Raw genomic sequence first — 5,000 nt, 5'->3', positions numbered from 1 at the left:
TGTTCGTTTGTATTTTGTTGTTTGTTCGTTTGTATTTTGTTGTTCGTTTGTTCATTTGTTGTTCGTTGCTTATTGGTTTGTTTGTTTGAAATTCTTTCTGTGTGTTTATGAAGAAATCAATGAAGTATGTATAAAAATTTATGAATTTATTTCTCTTTCATACGTTTTATTTTATTACTTTTAATTTTAAGATAGACAAGATAGTCGTTGAAGATATGAAATTCATTTTTTAATTTGGCATTGAAATAGTGACAGAAATTTGGAATGAGATACCGCAGCCACAACTTTTATACTATAACTATTGCTACTACAACCACTGTCGTTACTACTACAACAACTTTTACTATAACTTAAGTTATACTGCTACTAGTATAAATAATATTATTGCTAAAATACTATAATAAATTAAACTAAATTCAACAGCAAGATCAGCAGCAGTCGCGGCAACAGTTGCAGCAACAGTTGCGGCAACAGTCGCGGCAACAGTCGCGGCAGCTACCGGCGCTGCACGTCAATCGTAAACAACTTGCCTAATAAATTAACCAGCTTAACCCCACGCCGCAAATCATATCGATGATCTTTTATCACGTGACAGGGCCGTCAGCCAATAAAACAACGAGCCCGGCCGGAAGTGAGTCATAAACTGTTATCGCCATTGCGATTGTTGCTCGCATAAAATGTGTTTCATTGATACGTTTATGCACGCCTGAGCCCATGCAAACTTATGCTTACAAACGCACACGAAATAGAAAGAGAGAGAGGGAAGGAGAGAAGAAAGAAAAGTGAGAGGAAGAAGAAAGAGAGGAAAAAAAAGGAAAAGTTTGATCAACATTTAGAAACAAAAACACACAAATACCAAATTATTAAAATAAATACAGTTCAATTAATTTTAAATTGAATACACGAACACCAAAAAATACCAAATTATTGAAATAAATACAGTTCAATTAATTTAAAATTGAATACACGAACACCAAAAATCCGTACTGTACGATGATTTTTTTCGCTCTCTCACTTTCTCTCTTATTCGCTTTCTTTTTTTTTCTCTCTCTCTCTCTCTCTCTCTTTTTCTCTTCTTCTCTTTCCTTTCCCTATCTCTCTCAATCCTATGGTTTCCTAATGGAAGAACGCTGGTGCAGTTTTTGTTTACTCATTATTAAGGGTTCTTACGATTGCGTTTGTAGACAATTAAAGAAATGCGTGTGTGTGTGTGCGTGTGTGCGTGTGGGTGTGTGTGTGTTCGTGTGTGTGTGCGTGTGGTGAAAAGTTTGATTGAGTGGTCTTCGTCTCTGTACGAAAAAATAATGTTATTTCCATGTTGTGGTTGTTGCTATTAATATTTTTGTGGAAGTTCTGTGTTAATGTGCGTGTGTACGTGTAGGTGTGTGTGTTGTATGTGTGTGTGTGTGTGTGTTGTATGTGTGTGTGTGTGTGTGTGTGTGTGTGTGTGGGTGTGAGTGGGTGTGTCGGTGTGTGATATTGATGATGTGATGTTTTCGATGGGACTAATGTGATTTTATAGCATTTAGTTTTACTCAGCTGATTCATTGAATTATTCTCCATGTTAATTTAGTTACGAGGCACTTTTAACTCTAAAAATTTTCATTTATACATTTTGAATAACAATAAAAATTATTAGATTTTATCATTAAACTATTGAATAATAAATAAATAAATAAAAATAAATCATTAATAAACAAATAATTAAATTTATTACTTTTACAAACATTTTTTTCAATGGCTCAGTTAAAGGTATAACAAACTAATAATCTGGGATCTCTTGGCATTCAAACCCGGATATCGCAACATCAGTACCAAGTGCCATAGCCATTACTCTACTTCGATAGCTAAAAAAAACTCTATTTACTGCATATTACTACAAGCATTACTACCACTACTAACAATCCAGCGAAGAATGAACTAAATCCTCTCATTTTTCTGCCATTAACCAAAGAATATTTTTTCTATGGCTCCGAATTTAATGCCATTAATATTCGGTTTTTTTTCAATGTTTAAGGTTTTAGGTTTTTCATTTTGTTGTTATTATTGTTGTTATTGTGGTTGTTGTTGTTGTTGTTGTTGTTGTTGTTGTTGTTGTGGTTGTTGTTGTTGTTGTTGTTGTTACAAAAAACGACAACGCAAAAATTCAGACCATTCGGGTCCGTTGCTGGCACTTGAGACAAATTGAAAGGCAAATAATAATAATAATAATAATAATAATAATAATAATAATAATAATAATAATAATGATAATAATAATAATAATGAATCAATGGTAAATTAGATGAAAAATAATCACAGAATGACTGCAAGATGGCTAAAACATGATTGCAAGATGATAATAAAGTGAAACAATGATGAATTAATAATCAAAAAATTTTTTACAGAATGGCCACTGAATGATAACAAAATGACCAAAAAACGATAACAGAATGACGATAGCTAGCATCCTAGCAAAATTATGATATAGAATTGGATGACGATGGTGATAATAATGATGGTAGTTGCTAATGACGAAATCGCTAACTAGGAATATTCCAAAAGAAAAACACAAATTTTTTTTTTTCCAGCTGGCGAGGCAAATTTTTCAGGTCACTCAATGTCAAATAAAGAGTATCAGATGGAAATGACGCTGACGATGACGACGATGGTGGTGGTGGTGGTAGTGGTGGTGGTGATTATGATCATGATCATGGTGGCGACAATGAAGGTGATGATGTTTATGATGGCAATGATGATGATATTGTTGGTGATCATCCGATATTTTTTGCGTCAAATCGCCTTCCTCCATTTAATCCTTTTCCGTTTCTACGCCTCATTTTATATTTTCGTCTCCATCATTTTTCTTATCATATTCTGCTTCTTCTACTCTTTTTCTTCTTCATTATCTCTGTGTTTTCTTTTTTATTTATTTCTCTTCTTCCTCTTCCTATCTCTCAGCATCCTGTTTTTTATCTCTTTTTATCTATTTTCATCTTTCCATTATTTTATCATTTCTTCTTCCGTTTCTTTCTTTTCATCTTTCTCCTGCTTTTCATCACTATTTTCCTCTTTTTCTTTATCATTATTTTCCTCTTCCTTCATCATCCTCATCTTCATCATCACCATCTTCATCATCCTCATTTTCATCATCATCATCTTCATCATCACCATCTTCATCATCATCTTCTTCTTTATCATTTTCCTCTTCCTCCTTCTCCTCATCTACATCATCCTCAACTTCATCATCCTCATCTTCATCATCTCATCTTCCTGGTCTCATCCATTCACTGAGGTATAATAGAAAAACGTGCTTTTGAATTGCAAAGTTTCACTGACGCCCAGTATTACCATGCTCATTCGTTATCATCATCATCGTCATCGTCATCATCATCATCGTCATCGTCATCATCATCGTCATCAACTTCGTCGTCGTCATCTTCACAATATCGCACACGTTTCAAAATAATTAAATTGTTAATGTCCATATAATTCTTTTCAAAAAAATCAACAATGAAGAAACATTTTTTTTAATTAATAATTTCTCTTTACACACGAATACATTTACACATACACACGCACACAAACACAAACATAGACACACACAAACACACACACACACACCTACACACACATAGACACACACACGCACGCACACACACAAATATTCTTATGAGTACCATTAAGTGTTTGTTTATGTCGTACCTTCAAAGGCTCAAGGATACTCGAACAATGAAAATGTTCCGATACTGATGAAGAAGATGCTGCCGCTACCACTACTACCGCTGCTGTTGCTGCTGCTGATTTACAAACCAACGACATTCATGCAACAGATGTCCTCCTAACGCCAACATCAACAGTTATGATATTAATCGTGAAATACACAGCTAATGGTATTACATTGATCATTGATCGCACCAACAACAACCCTCTTAACATCAACATTTACAACAGCCTGAAACATCAACTTCAGTTACAAACATTATCACAAATCAATTCTATCTACAATCAATGAAAACATCAATGCAAGACTCATCAATTTTAAAACAGTATTTAGCACAACAATAAAAATTACATTAACATTAAAACAAAGTCAAAAAATATTAATAACAGCAACACTTACATTAATCCGGTCTTCTTAAATTTGTTTGGAAGCGAATAAAAATATCGTATCGTATCGTATAGTTTCGTTTCGTTTCGTTTCATTAACCTTGACAACAGTACATCAATATCAGTAATCGTCTCGATAGCATCAAGCACATCAACTAAAATAACAACAAATACATCAACAAAGACTAACACTGGTGGCAAAAGTACATCATCAAATATAAATAAATAAAGTGTACTTAAATGAATTTTTTCGTCCGATACACGATCTTATTTGCTCCGTTGTGACGTTTTTCGTGCACACACACACACACACACACACATTTACACACACACACAATGTTCAAATGAGTTAGAGTGTGTTAAGTCTTAAAAAGTGTTTTAAAGACAACTAAGATAACTTTGAACTCCCTTTAACTGTAACTATTATATACTAGGAGATTTTGCTGCCCAGAGCTTAACTAGTTGTCTAACTTTTTCTAACCAATCAGTCCCTTTTGTATGTCATCTCATTCTTATTATATAAAGTATTATATGAGTGTTCTGATTAATCTTATATATATATATATATATATATATATATATATATATATATATATATATATATATATACATATATATATATATACATATATATATGCTTAGGATTCAGACTATCAGAGCATTTTCAGCTCTGACTTTCCTAAACAACTGTTTATAAGTATGCGTATACATGCGTGTGTGCGTGTATGTGTGTGTGCGTGCGTGTGTGTATGTGTGTAGATATGCATGGATGGGTTTGTGTGTTTCATACTTCCTGAAACATCTGAAGTTGTGATAAACCTGTGTTGGTGTGTAAGCGTACGTAAGAGTATGTAATGTGCGAATGTGTGGGAGTGGTGAGATATGGTGGGGTTTCTCAGACGTGTTGTATG

This window comes from Helobdella robusta (assembly GCF_000326865.2).
Source record: "Helobdella robusta unplaced genomic scaffold HELROscaffold_3, whole genome shotgun sequence".
Taxonomy (NCBI): domain Eukaryota; kingdom Metazoa; phylum Annelida; class Clitellata; order Rhynchobdellida; family Glossiphoniidae; genus Helobdella; species Helobdella robusta.
Note: the sequence above shows the minus strand (reverse complement) of the source record.